This window comes from Parasteatoda tepidariorum, chromosome 5, assembly GCF_043381705.1.
Source record: "Parasteatoda tepidariorum isolate YZ-2023 chromosome 5, CAS_Ptep_4.0, whole genome shotgun sequence".
NCBI classification, from domain to species: Eukaryota; Metazoa; Arthropoda; class Arachnida; order Araneae; family Theridiidae; genus Parasteatoda; species Parasteatoda tepidariorum.
Window position 1 is genome coordinate 19,437,449 of NC_092208.1, and position 13,231 is coordinate 19,450,679.

Consider the following 13,231-nt stretch of genomic DNA (forward strand, 5'->3'; position numbering starts at 1 on the left):
AATTAAAATGTGGCTATTTAAATCTAAAGCTATCGCTTTTCATTATTTATCATAACAATTTAAATATCACAATAATTTTTTAATAAACTATGATATTTACTAGATTATGTTTATCATGTTTAACTTATTTATTTTCCCTAAAAAAATATTTCCAAGTTTTTATCAATACAACATTAAAAACGAATATTAAAATATATATATATATATATCGAAANCTATATATATATATATATATTAAAATTTTTAACAATTCATTATACTCTAATAAACGCACGTAAAAGTTACCGTTGAAAATCAGAGCAAATTATGTATAATATGCAATAATACAAAATAATATAAAATGCGTTATAACTCATCGGCAGCCAACAAAAAGCCCTACCTGTTTGAACGAAAAAAGTGTCTGGTTTCGTTATAGCAACGTGGTGAACAGCAAATGCTGAAAGCTTCGTTGATATTGACTGGACCATACACTCTAAATAAAAACAATAGAACGCTTTTTTTAAAAATATAAAACCGAGAATTTAAATCCATAGTCAAAGTAAAACCATTTTCTTTCCTAGTCCAGATACACAAATATCACTACGTCAACAGTCACGCTTCCAAATATTTGGGTTGAAGATGGCGCGTCTTTAATCAATAAAAGTGATGGTTGCGATTTGCGATTTGTAGGCAGTGTAAATCTCAAGAAGTAAATTTAAAATTAAATTTGGGACAAAATTTAATTTTGGTTTAGGAAAATTAATTTGGGACAAAAGGTGATTGACAAAATTAATTGGAGCGCTATTGCAATAAAGTTTAGCTTTAAAATTTTCCACTTCCAACGTAAAGTTGGTTTTGTTGTTACACATACATGTAAATCTAGTAGCTTGAGAAATAATAATACATCATGAGACGCTTCACACGTATGCAAGTAAAATACTTCTATAAAAACTGTTTACCTCAAATTTGAAGCCCTTGTGTTTATCGTATTCAGGGTTAGTTGGTTCGTAGCCCAATATTGCAATTTTAAAAAGTTTACCGCAATTACCATCCTCATTAATTGTAACAAGAATTAAACAATTTATATAAATTGGATGATGCAAACTCTGAAATTAACTTATCTTATTGAGAGAAATGTCATCACTATATCTGCAATATAAAAAAGAGTGTTAAATAATATGTAACGAGATAATCGTTACATATTTATTTTTCATAGTAAATTGAAAATAGATCAGTCATAATTGAAATAAAATTGCCTCCCATGGAAATACGGTTAGTTTGTCGGAATAAAAAACTGTCATTATGAATGTAGCTGTTATAAGGACAAAACTTTAAAGTGCTGGCTATCTATCAATACCAAATTAAACTTGTACAGATGCAAATTGAACTAAATTAGAAATTACTGATAATAAAAGTTCGAGAGACAAGGTAGTAAAAAGACTAGCAAAATCAAAGGTGCTTATAGAAGCGATATCATTACAAGTTTTAAGTTTATTTATCACATAACCATTATTTTGAACTACTCACTGTCATGGATAGTTTCCTGATTAGAGCTTCCAGATTATATTTTCCTGATTAATATTATTAAAGTGCTCTCTTAATTGCAATACCAGTGAGATTGCAAGCTCCTTACCAATAGTGGAGCTAGCACAGCAAACAGAACGAAAGCCTACTGTTTATTTTTTATACAATTTAGGGATGGCATAAATAATAGGCAATGGAATCTGCTTAAGTGGTCTTAACTGCATGTTCTTATACATTACAAAAAACTTTTTAAAAATTTAGTTGATATTATTTGTAATGCGCTGATAAGTTCAAGTTTTACCAATTTCATTGATTATAAAATTATTATAAAAAAATTTTAGCATAACATTTTTTTTTAAAACATAGTTATTTCCAGCTGCTTTATTTACAATTTTAGACACAGATAAATATCAGTACTTTTGCAATGAAGGAATATCTTCTTTAATACGAAGTGCATAAGTGGAAGAATTCAAAATGGTCTAAAGTGAAATTTGAAACATTGATAATAGTTTAATTTTATATCCTTAAAGGACGTAACTGGCACAGAGAATTTAAAATACACTTTTAAAATGAACAAAAAAATATATTTCTGTAAGTATTAGAAACTGTTTGAAATTAACACATTTCTTGACTCTAAAGTTTGTACCATGAGTTGGTTTCCTTACTGAAGTCCATATCACAAGTAATTATATGCTTGTAATGCTGAAATAAGTTGACAGAATCTCTATACTCACTGCATTTCTCAACAATTCCCAATCCACCAAAACTATTGCAATTAGTAGCAACATCTTTACAATTTTTCACTTATTTGTAATTATATATAAACTGAAATACAAAAACGATACTAAAATCAAAAATAGTAACCAAAAAGTAAACTAAATATTAAAACATTTCATAGCCATTAATAAGTATCCTCTAACCTTCTTTTATATTAATATAGACGTATAAAGTTTGCTGTGTGTGAAGTTTTATGTTATTTTATTTTTCAAATTGGACTAAATGCTGCAATTTTTAATGTTTTTAAAAAGTGTGCAATTTAATTGGAAATAACTAAAACAAAAATAAAGAAAACACTGTCCATCCAACCAGAAATAAACTTTAAGTCCTAAAGTTTTTGATTTGCATGTATACATTTTATTCACTAGTTTTTTTCTTCAGCATTCTTTTGTCGCTGTTATCTTGCTTTGTAAATTTTCTACTTTTTCAAACGTGTTTCTTTGGTATTTTGCATATTTTTAAAATATGCTTTGTCCGCATATTTTAAAATTCTTTCTTTTCTTAAAGAATGCGCCTGTCATGTAAAACTCGGGAACGAATGCTTGCAAGTTTATGTGTACACACGCTCGTGTATTTATATATATTTTGCTGAAGGAAACTGCTCGTTGGAGGGTGGTCGGATAAAGAAAAAGAAAGAAAAATCCTGGTCGAGCTCAAGTAAGTGTGAACAAGCCAGCTGGTGCAACATTGAAGGGGAAATGATTTGGTGCGCTCTCTGATGGTTTCGTAGATGAAGAAAAAAGGAAAGACAGAGATAGAGGAAGTGCAAATTTTACATGGGCTTGTTCCTTAACTGAACTGGGTGGTTGAAAATCGATAACGTCATTTTCTTTCTAAATGGATAAAAGCCGGAAATGAGCGAAATCTAAAAAACATTTGATGTTCCCAAAATATGCTTAAAATGGCTGTTTTCACATCTTATACTTTGTAACAACATATTTTTCATTGTATTTCTGAGTTTTGTCAAAATTTCGTTCTTAAATATGTGAAAAAATATGTCTTGGGAGGAATGTAAAAATAATTACAGATTTTAAGAACAATGAACGCAAAGGAATATTTAAGTATTTATAAGCTTGCCTACTTTGAAATATACAAATCGCTCACATTTTTGTATCATAATAATGAAAAATTAACAATTCACGAAACATATTTTGTTCTCAACAAATCTATAATTAAATTGTCTCTGATCATTAAATGCATTAATGCTACATAACTAATACAAATAAATGTTTTGTACACAATTTCATTAATTTTGTATTACAAACGAACATGTTTCATGCATAAAATCCAATTTTTTGCTTCGCAGTGGTAAATATAGTAATAATTTATTAAAACCTGTTTAATGATAAAATTTAATTTAAATAAACGATGAGTGTAATTCATTATGATATGAGTATTTAAGCCGTTTATTTACTTAATCTCTTCAAGTTAAGGGGTTTAGTATTTCTTTGTAAAAACACATTTTATAACAAAGTATCTATTAAGAAAAAAATAGTAAAATAGCTACAATATAAGTAAAAATCGAATTCGAAAAACACATAGTATATTCAAAATTAAAGCAAAATGCAAGATGCATTTTCAAATACACATTTTTGATCTCAAAAGCTATGAGGAGGTAAAATTGTTAGAAAGAGATGTTCGCTTGCTGCCGGTAGGATTCGAACCCCCATAGTTATAAACCTTAGCTCAGGCAAAGCTAAGAAGTTTCATATAGTAGTCGCTTCAAGGGCACATAATAACATAAATTTTGTTTGATTTAAAATTTTCAAGTTATAGCCAAAAGTAAAATTAAAATTACCGATATGCTGACGAAGCTATTCAGATCATGTTTTCCATATTTTAACCCTTTGTACCATTAAAATTGGAAATTAGTATGTTACTGGTATATAAAATGTTTGCCTTTTAAACAAGGCACTCTTCTTGGCAGGCTTTATCACTATTATCCTCTTTCAAAACCGCAAATCAATTACAGACTGAGGCAGGTAAGCAACGCAATCTGGCAGGACAGGTGATCAACCACAACAAATGGGAGACATACCTATATCTTCTACCCAATGGTCAAGGAGAATAGACTCTCCAGCGATTTCTTTCTTAATCAATTTCTCACGGGCCACGGAGTTTTCGGCGAGCATCAAGCTAGGCTATTCCGAGATACAGCCAGCTGTAAATACTGTGGAAAATATCAATCTCTTAAACACCTAATCGCCGAATGTGACAAATTCCGGACACTCCGAGGAAATCTCTTTCGTAATATGAACGACTTGACTCTTTGGTTCCGATCTAACGCACAAAAATATGCTATCACTGAGATTATTAAACGTACCCAGGTAGATATAATGATCGTCTGGTAGATAAACGTACCAGACGATCTCATGTACCCTCTTCATATGAATCAAATTTAGATCTTTGCACCAAATTAACATCTCTCGGGGTTGCATAGCGACCACCTGCCCTGCCACAAACAGCTAAATGCTCTTAATGCTTTCTTTTAATTCTACTCATTTCACTTCATTGCTATTTATTTGTTTTTAACTTTGGAACTCTTTTGGTTCAATGATATTTTTATATTTTAGTATTCTGGAAGCCTGTTGGTTCAATATCAATGTTTTCAATGTTTTATCACGTTTAAATTGCTTTTGCTTGTCTAATTTATCTTTTGATCCAATGTTTTTAATGTTTACAATCTTTCACTTACCTCTTTACCCTCTTGGATCCATTTTTATATACTGTATTCTTTTTCAGATTGTTGTTGTTAGTAATATTTAAAGATACTTAAGAAATCATGTAATGCTATATCAAATTCGTTTCTATTCAAATCTAAGGCATACAAGTCATTGTCAACTAAAATTATAGGATGTCAACTAAAATTTAGGATAAGTATTAAATATTATTATATTTATTATTCATTTATTTTGTTTTATTATTCATGTTTATCATTTTAAATTCTCATCTTCTTTTGTTTTCAAACTGGAAATTGCTTTGTATCCTTTCGTTGATCAATAAATTTTCACCCCGGATGCCCCCGCTAGGGAGCGGGACGGGGCTGAGCTTTGAATATACAAAATTTTAACTCTTCCTGGACTGTGGTGCATAATTGTGGTGGCCCACATTGAACTACGAACACGGAGGTCCTTGGTTCGAATCTTGCCAGTACCCGAAGAATATCTTTCTCAGACATTGCTCCCTCCACATCAATTTTGAGATTATGCATTTTGCTCAAAAATATATGTATGCTGTTTCTTTCTTGAATACAATACAAGGGAAATAAGGATTTTTTTGAATTGTAACTGGTTTTAGAATTAGCATTTGTACTCTTTTGATGCATTTTTGCTGAATTTTGAGAAACCTTTTTTCTTGGAGAAGGAGATTCCACACACCAACCTCATCTCTTGCTTTTCATTAATCATTTTTTTTTAATCTCAAAAGTCAATAATTTTTAATATCAAAAAATTATTTTTGCTTAAAAAATATATAAGTTGTACTATACTTTTATGTACTATACTTTTATGTTCTATACTTTTATGTTCTATACTTTTATGTAAGAGCATTTTATTAATTATTACCTAGTTAATCAAACTGAAACAAAAACAAAATTTATTTGAAAAAATAGTTAAATTCAAAAATACAAAATATAAGACGCATCAAAGAGTATTAAGTTTTAGTCTTAATAATATATTTCGATAACGTTTCATTATATAGCAGATTAAATTGAGAACGATTTTCTCTTTTGAGTCTCTTACGTTTTTAAAATTCTTGATATAATAGTTATTTACATCAGACAGCATACCCAATCTTTTCTTTTCGCTATCTGATGCGAGCTTATAAAATGAAAGTCTCGAAAAAGACATACATTTTTCTTCTATAATAAGCGGTAACAAATAATCATTAATTAGAGCAAAACAAAAAGTGAAAAAAAAGAAACAAGAAAAAATCATTTGAAATTGCAATAACTAGGATTTTGAAAAAACAATCGTGTTAAGTTCGTAAACGAAAATATCTATTTTGGAAAGTCAAATTACAACTGAGAATTATCAATTGCTATAATTTAAATACATATAAAAAATGCAACACAGGTCGATTTAAGGTTTTAAATCGTCCTGTGTAGTATATTTCTCATAAGTATTATTTTTAAATCATAACAATTGATAATTCTCAAACTAGAAAAAAAAATGAAATTTTATATAGCCTTAAAACATTTTCTACCCATAATTTCAAGTTTTTTTTTCAATATAGAGTTTGCGTAGTTAAACAGAATGTAACGTAAAGCAAAAAAAATTGCCAAAAAAGCACTTAAAACTGCAGTAACTTTGATATAAAAAGAAATTTAAAAAAAAAAAACATTTGTTACAAAATAATAAGCAAAAATGGCTCCTTCAACAAGTCAAATTTAAACTCTGCAGTTGAATTTCTGCAGACTACAGGATATTTTCTCTCCACAAGTTCAGCAGTTAATTATTATGTAGCGTTATTTTTTTCTTCCATCGTACTTTCTGTGCATTCTGTAATTTCAAGTATATACAAGTCTTATAGTTTTTGATTGGAAAAGCAAAAAGTAACTTTAAGGTAAACACTCAAAATTGCGATGTCACTTGCTTTTTTTTTCCATTACAGAGAGATAAAAGCAATTATAAAAGCTGTGGTCCTAATTTTTTTGAAAATAATCATAATGTAATTTTAAGGAAAAATATTCTTAAATAATTTAAAGTAACACATACGAATTATACATGGCATGTAGCCTTAAATTTGTTTTGATTTCATTGAGAGTTTTTTCCTTCTAGAAAAACGTCTATTACTTAAACGTAACAACGTTTTATAAAGCAACTAAGTCTAATGACACTTGGAAATCATCTATAACTGAGAGTCACAAAGGGTCATTAAGTGACGAAAGAAAGTTGGGTGTTTTGTCCTTCATTGTCACCATATACTCTCACCTAACCCTGCCTATTAGCACAAAAAAATAAATCGTAAAACTGCTTATGCAAATCTTAATTCTGATGTGGTTTTCAACATCAAGCTACCGTTTCAATCAAAAAATTTAAAAAAAATAACAACCAAAAAACGAATTATTTTCAACATTTTATACTTAGAAAACTAACATACTGAGAAAAAAAAAGTATGGTCAAAACTACAGGAACATGGCAAAGTTTGAAGTGTTCTAGGGGAACAAATAAAAGTTCAGTAATTTTCACCCGAAACACTTTTTTAATGATTTTTAACAATAAAATATGTTTTTTTAACATGTGATAAAAAGTGGTAAAGGCGTAAAAATTTGGCAATTTCATGATTATACCTTAGTGCATGGCTTATAAACCGTTTATTTAATTCTCAGTTTTGTATTAATTACTTAATGTGTGATAATAAGATCTATAGTTTTGAACAATCGGAATTGTCAGTAAACATATGAAAGGAAATACTACTAATTGGGTTAAGTAAAGGTCTTTTGATTTTGTTTTCCATAATTATGTTTTCATTCTTTAACCAGAAATGTCATTACTATGGCGTACAATGTACGCTATTTTATCAGACTTTTTTTCACCGCACTGTTAATTTATAATTAATATCTTTTTTCATTATAATACTTAGCGCTAGATACACAAATCTTGCGTAACAATAATGAATTGCGTTTTAATATTTCCTCTGAAAAAAATCATTATATTTTACACGAATCTTATTAGGAAGGGGATTTTGTCACTCTCTGTTACAATCTGAGTCCCTATTCCCCCAAAAGCAAGTATGAATTTATTTTTAAATTTCCTAATTTTCAAAACTATCACTATTAATGTCATTTAGAATTTATAAATATATTCTTAATTATATTATTTTATTCTTAGAACCTGAAAAAACTTTAATTTGTGTTACAAAAATAAATAATTTATTTCGAAAGCAGAAAACTTGAGCTTTGACTTATAAAACGAAGTAATTCCTTTAATTAAGTTCTAACCCATAAACACTCAATCTTAATGGACTATAGTAGTGAATAACTGTTTGAATTAATTAAACTTTATTATATTTCCAAAGTTAATATTTCCAGAACAACTCGACCCTTTCTGGAGAGTTGTTCATTTAAAACTATTACGCGTGTACTTTCTCGAGAATTGTCGTTCGATTTCGAGAGAAATGTTCTAATAAACAGGGTACTTAATGCACTTACTGTTGTGTTTATTCGACTGTAAATTTGAATTTACAGAATATAAAGCATTTTATTTCTCATTATGGTTTCCTCGTTAAATGTCAGGATATATTTGAAATTTTATCGAAATAAAAATGTTGAAAATGTTTTGATTTGTTAATAAAATAAACAAAGAAAATTATTTTATTGCACAACTGCTTGCAATTAAAAAGTATTAAAAAATATTGCTAGGTAATATTTCTTAAAATTTAAAGCTTTCATCCATTTAATGAAATTTTAAATTAATAATATTAAATATTTTAACCATAAATTTATTTTTGTCTAAGAAGTCAACTTCACTATTTATCACAAATGCATAAGTCGTATTACGTTGATTATAAAATAATACACGAGCTTATTAATTAAAATTTAATTCATTTCACTTAATATGAATATTTTTAAAAAAATTATTTTTTACTTTTACCAGAGTAGTCAAGTTTTAATTAGTTTAAAATAGAAGTATTGGGGATATTTTTAATAATATTATACTCAATAAATATTTTTATGATATTCAGTATTTATAAAACAAATGAAAAAAATATTATTCGTTTTTATGCTATTATTTGCATTGAAGTATTGCTGATATTTTTAAATACTAAATAAATTTATCTATCTGTTTGCTTGGTAAAACAATAATAAAATATTTCTCTGGCATTATAAAAATTATGTTCGATTTTTAAACGATACTAAAGTTAAATTATGATATGCATGTCATTAAAAGTAGTATTTTTAAATATTTTTTTTTCTCCAGTTTTTAATGTAAATGAATAATATTAATGTAAATTACAGTATTCTAGCGGAGAAGGAAAATTCTGGTAAAATTACAATTCAATAAGTGACATTTCTGATTAAAAAAACATAGGTCTAGTTAATAAAACATAAATACTATATGGTATTTAAATCATTTATTTAATAGTTTTTCTGGTAATATGGTATCCATTCACAGGAATTTGTTTACTAAATTATAATTCTTAATACCACATATTTATTAAACAATACCCTACAGAAAACGAAATTTAACCCAATGCATGATTTTTATGTTATGCTCTAAGATAATAAAATTACCATGAAAAAATTGTCAAAATTTATTAAATTTGACGAATTGTATCCCATAATACCAAACCATATTTCGCAGTTAATTTGACCAAAATCATAATAAGAAATCTTTGTAAAAATTATTCAGCGTTTTGACCAGATTCAGGTAATTTTGACAATTATTTTTTCTCAGTGCATTTTTAACTAAATTGTAAATTCTTTGATAAAAAAAATAATGCCATTTACATAAAAAAAATTATTTTTTGAAACTAAATTGAGTCTAAATAAAAGTTTTTTTTAACAAATCGTCAAGTTTCAACTTAAGGAAGAAATAATGCTGACTTTATTACCTATCCAGTACTTAATCTGCTCAAGAAGCCATTAAAATAATGAAAAAATGCAACCATGCAAAAGACTTAGTTTGGAAGTTGCCATTAAATAGAGTTATGTTACGAATTTTAAGAAAGCTTTTGGTATTAGCATAGTGAAAAGAAAGGAAAATACCTCTTTTGCCAGATTAATATCCATGAAAAAATTTGGTTAAATGTAAGATAATTTAAAAGTGGTATCAAGCTTCAAGAGTTAAGTGTTAATCATTGAACGGTTTCTAAAGTTAGAATAGCAAGCATTTTAGTAATTGGGTAAAAAAATGTAAGAGTACTTTTAAAAATCTAATGGATTAACTTCTTCATTTAAAAATTTTTATTCTGGAAATTAAACGAAATGGCTTATCAAAATGTGACGAATACAGATGTCCTTAATGAATGATTCTTTTTTGTCGATTTTTTTAAAACATATTTTTAAAAAAATCTAGTGTAAAATGGTTATTTTTTCCTTCAATTAACTGTTATAAATAATAGGAAATGGAATAAAACTAATTTTTGTCCCCAAACTTTTCTTCCCCATTTATATCCCATAGTAGAAAAAAATACTATCTATTACTTATCTCTTAATACTTATCTATTTTTGTCATACAAACAACTGACTATTTTGCAATATATGCACAGAATAACAAAAATTCAGTTGTTCAGCTATTAGCGAAATTGTACAGTGTGGAAGAATAGCACGTTCGAATTAAATTATCGAAAAGTTGGAATATCCATCATGTAAGGTATTTTACGCTGCTAGTATATTACGGCTTACAACCTATCAATCAATTTTTTGACATTATATGATTAAATTAGCGTCGATCAATCGATCGATTTTCGAAATCCATCACAATCCGTATTCAAACAGGCTTGTATAGAATTAAAGTGATCCGTTTTTTATACATTCCATATTAACGAGATTCGACTTACACATTTTCACTTCCAGTTGCAACACTTTATTGATAGGCGAATTCTGAAAATTTTTCATCATTCTGTAAGCTATTTTCAATATATCACAATTTATATCGAAAGGCAAGTTGTAGTAAGAATCACCCGGCTTCCGCAGCCCACTTCCCAACCACCCAACCAAGAGTTAGTTTACCTACCTCAAACAACCAAAAAAACCTTACAGCAGATTCAGAACCACTGAAACACTTGCCTAGTAGTTCGAATCACTTGATTTTCTTAATTAAATTTTTCACTTTCATTCCTTTCGTTTAAGACTTTTACTTAAATATTTTCATTTAATATAACTTGAACGTTTAGATTTATAATAGCAAAAATAAACCACAGACTTTATTTTGATAAAGTACTCAAGTGTAATGGACTCCACTAAGTTAATAATAACCAGGTTGACATTTTTATTAAACACAAACTCTTTGAAAAACTAGAATCCCGACCCAGAGAATAAAGACTACCATTAAAATAATAAAGTCTTTTACTTCACATTACAGAAAATCACATTGCTGAACCGTTTCTTCTACTCCTGATAAATTCCAGTAAGTCCGTCCTTTTTCAGATTTTCCCTCCCACCCCCCCTTCGTTCTTTGGCATAATATAAAACGCAGGTGTGAGCAGAATTTTCTTAAAGAACAAATCTAATTCTTGTAGCGTGGGTAAATAGAATTTCAACCCCTGAGTCCGAAGAAATTCTTTTTACTTGATTTAGCCTTGCTTCCTTTCAGAAAACTGAGTCTACTTTCTTCTTTATCATGTCTTCTAAAATTGTTTATATTATTTTGATTTTTTATTCTCTTATTTATTTCATCTAATATTTGATTTATTTTCTTTCCCTTACTTTTGCTTTTTTCTATGAAGAACCTCAATTTTGTTTTAAGGTTTGAGCTGCGAACTTTCTAGTAAATTGTATAAAAACACAACTTTTTTTTTCCCTGTGATAGGGAAAAAGTGTTATGTGTAATGCATCTGTCAAATAAGGGAAAATGATAGGGAAGATACCTTTCAAAACGCAATATCTTGCCTGAGGCTTTCTTTTTCAAGTCTTGAATAGCATTTGTCGCATTTCAAAAATTTTCCAAAGTTGAAGAAAAATAGGTAACTGAAAATAAACGAAAAATAAATTTTTTTTCCTTCAAAAAAAATTTGTTTTTCGACTTCATATCTGAGCACTGCTTAATCAATAAAATGTTGTTTTATAGGTGATAAAGAAAGAGCAAAAAGTCAACTACACTCTATAACAAAAAATCGACGCACCAAGAAGGAGTTGTCTCATTGAGACGAAAATTGGTGGATAGGAAGACAATGTACACAATAGTAAATGATTAAAATTTCAGAACAATTGAATAATCTATTGCAGAGTTACAGTAACAAGTTCAATAAGGTGTTGACCCGGCTCTAGCCTTGATACAAGCTGCCACGCGGCGTGGCATAGACCAATAAAGCTTCTGGATGGTCTCTTGTGGTATTTCCTGCCAAATTCGATCCAATTGTCGAACGAGGTCATCAACATTCCGTGCCAGATGCAATCGCCTTCCCATCATATCCCAAAAATACTCGATGGGAGAGAGATCTGGTGATCTGGCAGGCCAAGGAAGAGTTTGACAAGCTTGCAGATAGTTCATAGCAACACGTGCCGTATGTGGTCTGGCATTGTCCTGCTGAAAAACCAGCCCAGGGCACTGCAAAAGGAACGGTAGCAAAACAGGTCTTAGGATGTCGTCGACGTACCGCTGTGCAGTAAGTGTACCTCTAATGACGACCAAAGGGGTAAGGCTGTCAAAGGAAATGGCACCCCAGACCATAATGCCTTGTTGAGGGCCGGCGTGGAGCGCAATAGTGAAGACAGGGTCCTCTCTCTGCCCTGTGCGTCTCCAAACACGTCTTTGATCGTCAGGACACAGTTGGAAGCGGGATTCGTCGCTAAAGACTATACGTCCCCAGTCGGCATCATTCAAGCCTGATCGAGAGTCGATTTCGAGCGTCGATTTTTTTGTTATAGAGTGTACTCAAAAACACTTTGTTTTAGTAAGTGGCAGATTCATCATAAAGTGTTTTTTTGTACAGAAAAAAACGGCCGTGACACACACACAAGTATTTTCAGCTTAAATCAAAATGTGCTTTTTTTTAAATTTTAAGGAATAATTAAAATCTATTTTACTTTTAAAAAGTGTTGAATATTTATACCAGTTCTTGTTAGAAGTTTTACAGAATCCGAGACCTAGCCATTCGTGATACTTATAATTATGTAATAATACTACAGCTGTTTAATAAACACATTAATGTAACGTCATTCGGAAATAAATTTAAGACACATTCCAAATTCAAACAAAAGCATCGTAGAATTACATTCATTGCTTACATGCATAATAATTTTTGTTAAAAACATGTTTAAAGCAAAAAAAAAAAAAAAAGGATTGAA